General features: G+C 41.4%; 1 protein-coding gene and 1 pseudogene across 6 annotated transcripts in view; one reads left to right on the top strand and one right to left on the bottom strand.

Annotated features, from left to right (window-relative positions):
* Pld5 (phospholipase D family member 5) overlaps nucleotides 1-10,949 on the top strand; it is a 343,011-nt gene that overhangs the window by 244,401 nt on the left and 87,661 nt on the right. Inside the window, exon 1 of one of the 6 annotated variants that reach the window (XM_031390602.1) lies at nucleotides 8,523-8,660. The exons of the other annotated variants lie outside the window; for them this stretch is intronic. The gene's annotated coding sequence lies outside the window, so the exon portion shown is untranslated. Of the gene's footprint in view, nucleotides 1-8,522; nucleotides 8,661-10,949 lie in introns of those variants that run through there. 6 annotated transcript variants of the gene reach the window in all.
* LOC116072296 lies at nucleotides 4,499-4,606 on the bottom strand (annotated as a pseudogene).

Genomic DNA, 10,949 nt, shown 5'->3' with positions numbered 1-10,949 from the left:
TGGTGATAATGGTGGTAGTGATGGTGGTGGTGATGGTAATGGTGGTGATAAAGGTAATGATGATGGTAGTGATCATAGTAATGGTGGTGGTAGGGATGGTAATGGTGGTGATGGTGGTAGTTAGGGTAATGATGGTAGTTATGGTGTTGGTTGTCATGGTGTTGGTAGTGGTGGTGATTGTGGATGGTGATGTTGGTAGTAATGATGGTGACATTGGTAATGAATGCTGTGGTGGCATTTCTACAGAAGTATAAGGTATAATATCCAAAGCTCAGATTCTAGAGAGGAGAATGTATCCCTGGCTTTGTTCTTGTAGAACTCTGAAATATTTAACGTGTTAAAACCTGTCTCCTAATTTTTACATTAACTAACACTAGTAGTTGCTGTATAATGTTATCAATGAGATACTTCACAGGATGTATTTAATATGGTACCTATTAGGAACTTAAAATTTTTTTTTCAAAAACAATTTTCTTTTGGCTTTTTGAGACAGGGGTTCTTTGTGTAGCTTTGGCTGTCTTGGAACTCACTCTGTAGACCAAACTGGCCTTGAACTCAGAAATCTGCCTGCTTATGCCTCCCAAGTGCTGGGATTAAAGGGGTATGCTGCCACCACTTGGCTCATAAATTTTCTTTAATGAGGATTTTTAGCTAGGGGTGGCAGTGCATGTCTTTAATTCTAATATTTAGGAGGTAAAGACAGGAGGATCTCTTGTGAGGTTGAAACCAGCTTGGTCTACATGGTGAGTTTCAGGACAGCCAGGACTACATAGAAAGACCCTGTCTCAAAATCAACAGCAATAATAATAATAATAATAATAATAATAAAAAATCTTAAAATTATAAAAATGAGTATTTTAATAAAGGGGAAATTACTAGGAAAAGAGGAAAGGGGAAAGAAGAAAAGACCACAGAGGAGAAGAATCAGGGTGGACATTAGTCTATGAATAGTGCCTTAAAATTTGTAAATGGTCCCTGCAGAGAGGGCTACAGGGCTGAGTACTACGACACAAGAATAGACTCTTGGTTAGCACATAAGTCCTTGGGGCTTGTAGCCAGAAGGGCAGCTCTGCACCCCTCCCCTGCTCTCCTGGGAACTTTCCTCACATATACCCAAAAGGATTCCTTGGCTAAAACTTCTAGCACATAAATATTAGATATGAATCATTTAAACCTCCAGTGACAACTAAATCTCTCCTGCTGCCCAGAAGATAGGACCTAAATTGTGCCCCAGCCTTGAGTTTGCATCTGTACTTTTTTATGAGGCCAAATTTTCCACAGGGAGCCTGCACCTTGGGGCCACACGAAGTGTGAAGAACAAGAGGGCCCTGATTGCGGGCTCTTATGTTCACTAAAGATGCTGATGAGCAAATCTGTGCCTATGTAAAGTTGAGGAGAAGGCGGATGCAGCCTTGGGAGCTCAGCCCGAGCCTCTGAGTCTCCCTACTTATTCTCAGTGCAGTCCATTCTTAACTTTAAGGTAACCTTCTAAAAGGCTTTTCCTTCCTTTTTTCCCCCTAATTCCACACTCAGTACTGTAGTGGTCTGAGGAGGAAAAACAGAAATATCTCATGTGTTATTGGCAATTCAACAGTATAACATTCGCTTGAAAGAATTCTTGAGATTCTGATAATAATTGGTTTTCATGTGTATGTGGGGAGAGAGGAAGAGGGAGAGGGAGAGGGAAAGGGAAGGAGAGGGAGAGGGAGAGGGAGAGGGAGAGGGAGAGGGAGAGAGAGAGAGAGAGAGAGAGAGAGAGAGAGAGAGAGAGAGAGAGAGAGAGAGAGAGAGAGACAGAGAGAGAGAGAGAGAGAGAGAGAGAGAGAGAGAGAGAGAGAGTACCACCTGTATGTGAGTGCCCTTAGAGGCCAGAAGAGGACATCAGATTCCCTGTGTCTATGGTTACAAGGTGTTTGTAAGTGGTCTAACTTGGCTTAGAACCAAATCAAAGAGCCGGGAAGTTGACAAAGATGCCTAATTGCTTTGCTGTACAAGCATGGGGACCTGAATTCAGACCCTTAGTCTCATGCAAACGCTGGTCACAGCAGCACATTGCTTCAATCCCAATGCTTGGCATGGGCAGGACAGGAGGGTACCTGGAGCTCACTGGTCAGCCTAGTGGATCCATGAGCTTCAAAGTCGGTAAGAAACCCTCCCAAAAAGCACAGTGGGGTGTGACTGAGGATACCTGACATCGAACTCCAGTCTCCATGTGTGTATATGTGCAAGCGCACCACACACACACACACACACACACACAGAGAGAGAGAGAGAGAGAGAGAGAGAGAGAGAGAGAGAGAGAGAGAGATGCATTCTGTGGCCCTGCTTATATACAACCTAGTAATTTTATAATGTCTGTTGTGACATTTGGCAAAGCACAGTTGTTGGCTTTCAGCAAGACTAGCTGGAAAGCAAGGGCTGGCACTATTCCTAGGTCCTGAATAAAAGCTACATAGTGTGACAAACTAAGAAAGACCCTCTAGACCAGTGGTTCTCACAGTCCCAATGCTGTGACCCTTTAATACAGTTCCTCATGTTATGGTGAACCCCAATCATAAAATTATTTTTGTTGCTACCTCATATTGTAACTGCTTACTGTTATGAATCATAATGTAAATATCTGATTTGCAAGATATCTGATATGCAACTCCATGAAAGGGCCATTTGACTTCTGAATGGGTCACAACCCACAGGTTGAAAACCACTGTTCTAGAAGCTTCAGCAATATATTAAATCCATCCATCCACCCATCTATTATTTTAAGGAATATTTATTGCGTCTCTGCAACATGCCAAGCTCTATTGGAAATTATCTGAATTTTTAAAGATTATTTTGGCTGTTTGTAGAGGAGAATTGAAGCAGAGGAACAAACTAGTGGAGTGTGGGTGAACCCCAGGCAAGACACAAAGGTGCCCTGGACTAACACGACAGAAGGAAATATACATTCATATTCAAAAGTACGTATTGGAACTAGAAATGAAAGAAATTATAGATAAGATAGATAGATAGATAGATAGATAGATAGATAGATAGATAGATAGATAGATGATAGATAGATAGATAGATAGATAGATAGATAGATAGATAGATAGATAGACAGACAGATAGAGACTATGAAGACGGTTAGAGATGAGGAGATAAGTCAAGAATGGCTGTCAGAGCTTTCCTATGAATGACAGGGTACAAGCTGCCAATATCTCCTGACATGGAAGTTTAATAGGAGAAATGGCTTGCCACTTGGGGCAGATGCAGGGCACTGTCTGATTCAGTGATCTCAGCTTTGTGCTTCCTACATAGCCAAGCAGTGAGACTGATTTAGGTCTGACTTCTGTGAGTTTAAGTACAAAGAAGAGTCAGGATTAGAAATGCAATGTGGAAGTCCCCAGCCTCTAGATTGTCTTTGTAGACATGCAATGTGGAAGTCCCCAGCCTGTACATAGTCTTTGTAGCCACAGAACTGGATACGACTCTCACTTCTGAGACTTCAAGCATATGGAGAGTTAAAATAAAGACAAAAAACAGGGCAGGACAGAAGAGGGAGGCAAAGAGTTTATGCTAGTGTGAGTTTGTGCCATGCCCGTGGTATATAGAAGGTACTATGGAAGTATCAATTTAAGTCAGCATCTTCTAATTCAAAACTACAGTTATGAAGTTCGTAGTGTCTGTTAAATGAGTGTGGGTTAGACAATTGGAAAACTAATTGCAAGTTGATGCTTTTAATATTTTAGTAACTATACTAAATAAAAAGTGTCTAAATCCTCAAGCTGGATGATAAAAAAAAATCAAGCCGAATTAATATATGTGTACATACACGTATCTACACACATTCCACTTTATATATTTTAGGTCACAGAAAGGGTGGCAGAGGAAGGAATGGGAAATGTCTTACATGTGATATTTACTACAGAAAAGCTAACATGCCTACCCTAACACCAAGTGGTGCTTTCATTTGTCATCACCAGAAACAAAGCTGTCTTTCCATAAAAATCAGACAGCCTATGCAACAGGAAGCTGTAACTAAACTAATTCCATATGAAGAAAAAGTATTGAACAATGAAAGACAGAAGCTGGCAGAATTAAAAGGAGACATATTTAATTAGAATTTTGAACACTAATAAAGCCACAGGAAAAGTCAATACAGAGCTAAAGGCTTGAGCAGTGAGAAACGTGACCTAAGTAATGTGTGCAGAACACTTTGACAAGTGCACATTCTTTCCAACTGGAATGTCTTAAAAGCAGACAGCCTAAAAATGATGATGTAGATAGCAAACTCAACACATATTACAGAATTTTAATTATGCTGAATATGTTCTCTGACTACAGTGAAATCAAGCTAGAAACCAATAGGAAAAAAGTATATATATATATATATATATATATATATATATATATATATATATATATATATATATATATATATATATATATATATATATATATATATATATATATATATATATATTCTGTTCAATCAAGACCTCACAATAGGAATAGAGAATTTGTAAAACTTTTCCATAAAACAATATATCAAAATTTGCCTCCCTCCTCTCTGCCTACTGATGTACATGTGACACAGCAGCTACATCTGTAACACCTTTAGAGCAGGGTGTATTATTTTTTAAATATCAATGAAATGATATTATCAGAGGCTCTTATATTTAAAAGATAAAAAAAAAAAAGTGGGTCAGTGAGATGTCTCAGCAAGTAATGGTGCTTGCTGCCTAGACTGGTAACATGAACTTGGTCCTTGGAAGCCACATGTACAGTGGAAGTGAAGAACCTGTGACCTGCACACACTTGCTATGGCGCAGTACACGCCATCTTAAACACACAAAGTAAGTAAATCACTGCAATAAAAACATTTTAAGATAAAAATGATAAAAGCCAATGAGATTTGTGTGTGTGTGTGTCTGATTTAAATGTACTTGATTTTGGATAATTTAATTTCTGGGGCTTTGTTTCCTCCTACATAAATATGTGTGCACATATGTGTGCATGCATGCATGTATATGTGTGTGTATGTGTGTATGCATATATGTATGTATGTGTGTGATATGTACATAAATAAACTGATATAAAGCAGTTTCTTTAAAGACCCTCATAAGTAGCCCAGAAATAAATAATGGAGAATCAGCAGAATTTAAGGCAGTTGTGGAACCTACTCTGAGTGAACCAGTGGGCATGAAGGCTGGAGAACCTCTGTCTACGCCAGATTGAACACATGTCCAGCCAGTGGCCCCTGGGATCTGCCCAATTTCTTGAACTGTTTTTTTTTGTTGTTGTTGTTTTTGTTTTTGTTTTTGTTTGTTTTGTTTTTTGTCCTGCAGAGATGGTTTCCAGGCAGCTAAATGACCATAGTTGACGTAGCAGCAGATTCTAGCAAATCGCCTTATCTGTCACACAGCTCACTGGAATAACTATGCTGTCAGGTCTGGGATGCTGCCTGCAAGATGCGCTCCAGTGAGATGGGTGAAAGCTCGGTTGTCACTTGGAAATGACATGTACTATAAGAAAAGAACGTTATGTTCAGGTGGTTTGCTTGTGCTGTTTAAGTTTTAGGTTCTTGAGTTGAAAGAAAACTTAGAGACTTTCTGAGATCTTTATAACTCCTGGGGACAAGGTGATGTTTGTTTGTCGTTCTTTTTCTTTTCTTTTTCCCTAATATGATCGGGTACTTATTGTATTGAAAAAAGTATCTAATACATGACTTACTTAGGGTTTTATGGCTTAAACAGACACCATGACCAAGGAAACTCTTATAAAAGAAAGCATTGAACTGAAGCTGGCTTACACTTTAGAGGCTCAGTCCATTATCATCATGGCGGGAAGCATGGCAGCATGCAGGCAGACATGGTGCTGGAGAAGGAGCTGAGAGTTCTACATTTTCATCTGAAGGCAACCAGAAGGAGATTGTCCTTCTTCCAGGAGGAGACTGGAATTCCACACTGGATGTAGCTTAAACATAGGGGGTCTCAAAGCCCATCCACACAGTGACACACTTCCTCCAACAAGGCCACACCTCCTCATAGTGCCCATTCCCTGCAAGCCAAGCATGCAAATACATGAGTCTATGGGGCCAAACCTATTCAAACCACCACATACAGATAACATTACCCAACTCATGTTTTTGCACATTTCATTTTCTCCTGCAAGTGCCATACACTTGTCTATGTGTTATCGTCAGATAGAGACCACAAACAGCTTAGACTAAAGGAAAATTGGTGCTAAGAATTACTTCCCTCTGATGATTCAAAAGTGACTGGATAATACAGAAATTATTCACATTACCTTAGAGATGAGGGAAACTGAGGCTAGAGTTCAGCCACACTGGAAAAGGTATGCTTGTGACCCAGTGGGTTTCAAAGAAGTCCCTGGGTTGCCTGATCTATGGTGACTCGGCAACTGAAAAACAGCAAAGTTCTGCCGAAGCATGCTAATATGCCCAAACTGTAATGCTAATGGCAGGTTCATAGGCTATGTTGCATGTACTAGTGTGTGGGAATCTAAGAGTAGCCTTCCTCAGAGTAATATTAGTAGAAAAAAAAATGTAAGAGTCACAATGTTAGTAGGACTCAAATTCTGTATAGCCTGTACTTCTAGGAAGTACTACATCAGTGCTATTGCTGTTGATTTGGAATTCTAATTTAATTGGGAGTTTGTTTTATTCTCTCCCATCTGGCAGTCTGGTCTGGGGTACAGGCAGAGCAGAGGTGAGCCTTGATGGGTGCCCAGATAACCAAGAAACCAAGAAAATGGGAGCCCTAGTAATGGAAGGAGACTCCAAACTCATGGTATCAACATGGAAAAGATTCTGGAAAGCCTAGTACCAGGCAGAGGTTCAAGGTTAGAGTGTGTGTGTGTGTGTGTGTGTGTGTGTGTGTGTGTGTGTGTGTGTGTGTGTATGGCTGCTCATCCTCATACCCACACCACCCAGAGCCAGCTGGACACAGCAGTAAAACCCTCTCCCCTCTGAATGGTCCCTGGATCACCTCTATTCAGAAAGTTGAAGCTGCACTCAGTATTTGGACAGGACACTTAGGAGAATTGCTTCCTTCATTCTGGAGTATGTCTTGAAGAGCAGATTGGAACAAGAAGTAATGAATTATTAACCACCAAATGAAGCCTTTTCCTCTCCCAGGCACCCACGGAAATATTTTTATTTACATGTTCTATGAAGTCCCTTTCCTGTGACATGAAATATGATGGATGCAATGTATTACTCATATGCATTTTTTTTTTTTTTTTGCAGAAGAAAGTGACACGCTATCTTTGGTATTTGTACAGTGTCGTGGAATCTGGACATTCCTTTGGCCAATCTCAGTATTTCTTTTTCTTCAAGCATTTGGAAGGAAAGAATCTAGGAAGTAAATTTAGGGGATTCTCCTGAGCTGCTCTGTACCACACCACACAAGCTCTGCCCCTCACTTGAATGGTGAGAGGGGGCCATTGCTTGCCAGTTGTGAAAGAGTGGCAATAACAACCTTGCTGTGTTCTGGCTTCCTTATTTTTAGCTGGGCTATCCCAGCTGTCAACTAGAAAGTTCAGCTGAGTGTAGCCCAATTCTTTCTCAATGGCTTCAGCCTAAAGGATGATTCTCAACCAGGGCCCCACTCTTCTAACAGGGGAACTGGAAAAAGAGGAATTCAGAGATGGAAAAAATGGCCACCAGAACCCTATGACAAGAACAGTTTAGTCTGATATTTGCCCTTGTAACAACAGTGAGCCTATATTTTAGAAACAAGTAATGCCCCCTCCCCCCACCTTGTAGAAAAGAGTTTATGAAAACTCTATTCTGAAATTGTATTTTGTTGAGGAGCAAAATATTTCTCACTTTGTAATTCTCCCTTTATGTCACTTAATAATATTTAAGTTTTATTGACTTGAAAACATAAGGCTTATAGGTTAGTTTGGGAAAAATATATTTCTCCAAAGCAAAAGCAATTCCTTCTGGAGACTGAAGAATAGCTACTTACAACTTGACTAGAGACTTTTATTTAAAAAAAAAAAAAAAGGTTCCATAACACTTTAGATCAAATGGGGAACTTGTGAAAACAAAGACAGGATTTGCTCATTTTGTAGTTTCTGGGAGCTATTGATTTATATCAGATCCCTCAGAAGCATTCCTTATAACTCATATGGTTTAAGTAATGAAGCTCCCTTTATAGTTTGGTGATGCTATATTAATCTAATATATGGTTGTTGTAATGGAGAATCATATAAAAATAATAAATCACCTATAGTTGCTTTTATTTAAAGTCTTCTTGATCAAGCATCTTGTAACCATCTGTCGCACATGGTGTGCCTTGTGAACCACGAGAATTCATTTCTAAGGGGAGCGGAAGTGAAAAAGTCAGAGACCAAGGCACCATCGGATTTGGTGTCCATCGGGGGTCTGCCTCCTGATTCATAGATGGCATGGGTGTCTACACAGGGTACTAGAATGGGCTGCCTTTATGAGGACACAATCCTATTCACATGTGACATGTAACCCCATCTAGACCAAAGCACCCATCCATCTCAGAACCCTGTACACCTGCCTGAGAAATGTTTACACTGACCATGGCTATGGTCACAGGAACTGGTTCAAGTTCTCTCTTCCTTGTCGGTGGTGGTTTCCCGAAGAATTCCTCCCATTCTCTGCATTGACTGCCAAGAGGAAGGTGACAAAAGGATTGCAGTTTATAGTGTAGTATCTGGGAGGTGTGTGACAGGGAGCTCAGGCCAGAACAGCCCTTCACTGAAGGGAAGCAGGACACCAAGAACTGTGGGAAGAGCAGGGAACACGACAGGTTCTCAACTTTGTGATCATTGTCTGATCTGGATTTAATATGTGTCTGTTTTCCTTCATAACACAAACACACATGTTCTAATTCTTCTCCCTTCCACCTCTCTCTCTTTCTCTCTCTCCCTCCCTTCTTCCCCACCTCCCTCCTCTCTGTCTCATATTCTTGGTTCTCGATTCCTTTCATGTCTTGGGAACATTTTCTACTTCAAACTTTTGAGTTTCCCAGACTGAATGCAAAGCTGGGGGTTCCCTGGTTATGCACTGAGTTTTCTGCTGGGTGTGACCAATCAACATTATTCATGAAGAATTAATTTTAGAGCTTGAGCATTCCTCACAATGGTATATGATTATTTTGTCCTGCGATTATAACATGTGTGCTGTGATTTCTCAGTGGTGGCTTTTGAAGGAACTGCATCTATACATGGTTCTTCTACAGAAGCTGACTAAATGATTCCAGATATTATAAGCCAGAACTCTCACATCCTTCATGAGACTTACACCCTAATCAGAAAGACCAGGTTCAGCAAGGAATAAAATGACTTGGAAGGATGGTTACAGAAAACAGTTTCACATGGATTCACATTTCCTGGACTTCCCTACATGCACCTGCCTCTGTCTCTTAGAGGTCTCATGATAATTCCCTAAGAAGTCTTTTCTCATCAAATGCTCATTTTTCAGAGAAAACTAAGGCACAGGAAGCTAAAACTGTTGTTGCTCAGAGACTCTCAGCTGCTAAGTGGTAGAGGCTCAAATGAAGAGTTTTACATGAGGACCCTTTCTCAAATCCAGGACTGGCTAGAGATGTCTTCCATATTTATGATTTTCTTCCAGAGCTAGAGTTTCACCTCCCTCTCCTATCTTTTCCTTCCCATCTAATCCATTCATTACGTTCATGGGTAGAACTGAAAAATGTCTAGTGCTAGCACATATAGGGAGACCTGGGTCATGCTATGCCGTCAAGATTCAGACAGACCTCAATAGGCCAGTAAATTCCCAGAAGGTTTGATGCCGAAACCCATTCCCTAGGTTGCCAGGCTGTGTCCTGTCTCAGTGCTGGAATGCTGGGAGTACCACCAGCACGATGCTCAGGGGAGGCAAAATGCAGTCTGTAAGGGGGGTGCTCAGTCTGTGTTTCCCCAGGTGGGAAACAATGGAGTCTGGGACAAGTGCTGTGTTTCCCAGTCTCCTGGGTACCCGGGTGCCACTGGCTGGCAGATTGTTGGGTGTTGAGAATGGGATCATCAATCTGGGCTTCCCCTCCAGGTGTATTCACATGCCAGGCAGGAAAGTAAAGGCAGAGCCCCCAACAGGGGTAGAACCCAGTTTGGTTCCAAGTGAGTGCCAAGAATACAGAGGAGCTGGAAGAGGAGAAGCCTTCTCCAGGAGTTTTAGGCTCAGTTCTTTACAAGAAGTCCTCCTCCCCACAGACATCCTTGGTGAAGAGATGGTCCTTGCATGTTCAAACTGCTTTATTTGATGGTGGATGTGCATGCACACTGCCTCGGACTGAGTTCATTGCGGGGACCTCTTGTTCCACAGGATGAGAGTTCTGGTCAGGTGGGCAAAAAATTCAGCGAGTGACAGACAGAGTCGACACAAAGAAGTGTGGAATCTGAGTGTACTTCTCAAAAAATGGCATGAGGTTTTTACAGTCATTGCAAAAGAGAAATGAGAAATCTAGCAGTTCAGCAGTTGAGGTAGATCTGAGGCCACCTGAAACACACTGGGTGTAAAGCAGCCACCTCTTCTGGACAGGTATTACACCCCCTGGATCCAAGCGCTCTGGGCCTGGGAGGCTGCGGACTGCATGAGGCTCAAAGCTTGAATCTGAATGAATGAATCTAAGTCTAAAGTCCTAGTCCATCTAAGTTCTAGTTCCAGTGTAAGTGCCCCTGCACAAAGTGAAAACCAGGCTTATATAGTATACAGAAAACAGGGTGAATGACAAAAGTCACATAGGCAGGTGACAGTCACATCAAGGTCAATAAGATCACATAGACAAGGGATGGTTACATCAAGGTCAGTAAAACCAGATATCCAGGTAAGAAGCAGGTGGAAGAGCAGTGGTGCCCTCCCTGCTGGGGCTATTTTGGTAATCCCATGCTAATTCTCTGGGTCTGCTGGAAGCAAGCACCAGGAAGTTCCAATCTAGCAGTTCCTGAAA

This window comes from Mastomys coucha, unplaced genomic scaffold (assembly GCF_008632895.1).
Source record: "Mastomys coucha isolate ucsf_1 unplaced genomic scaffold, UCSF_Mcou_1 pScaffold1, whole genome shotgun sequence".
Taxonomy (NCBI): domain Eukaryota; kingdom Metazoa; phylum Chordata; class Mammalia; order Rodentia; family Muridae; genus Mastomys; species Mastomys coucha.
Note: the sequence above shows the minus strand (reverse complement) of the source record. Positions and strands in the feature narration are given on the sequence as shown.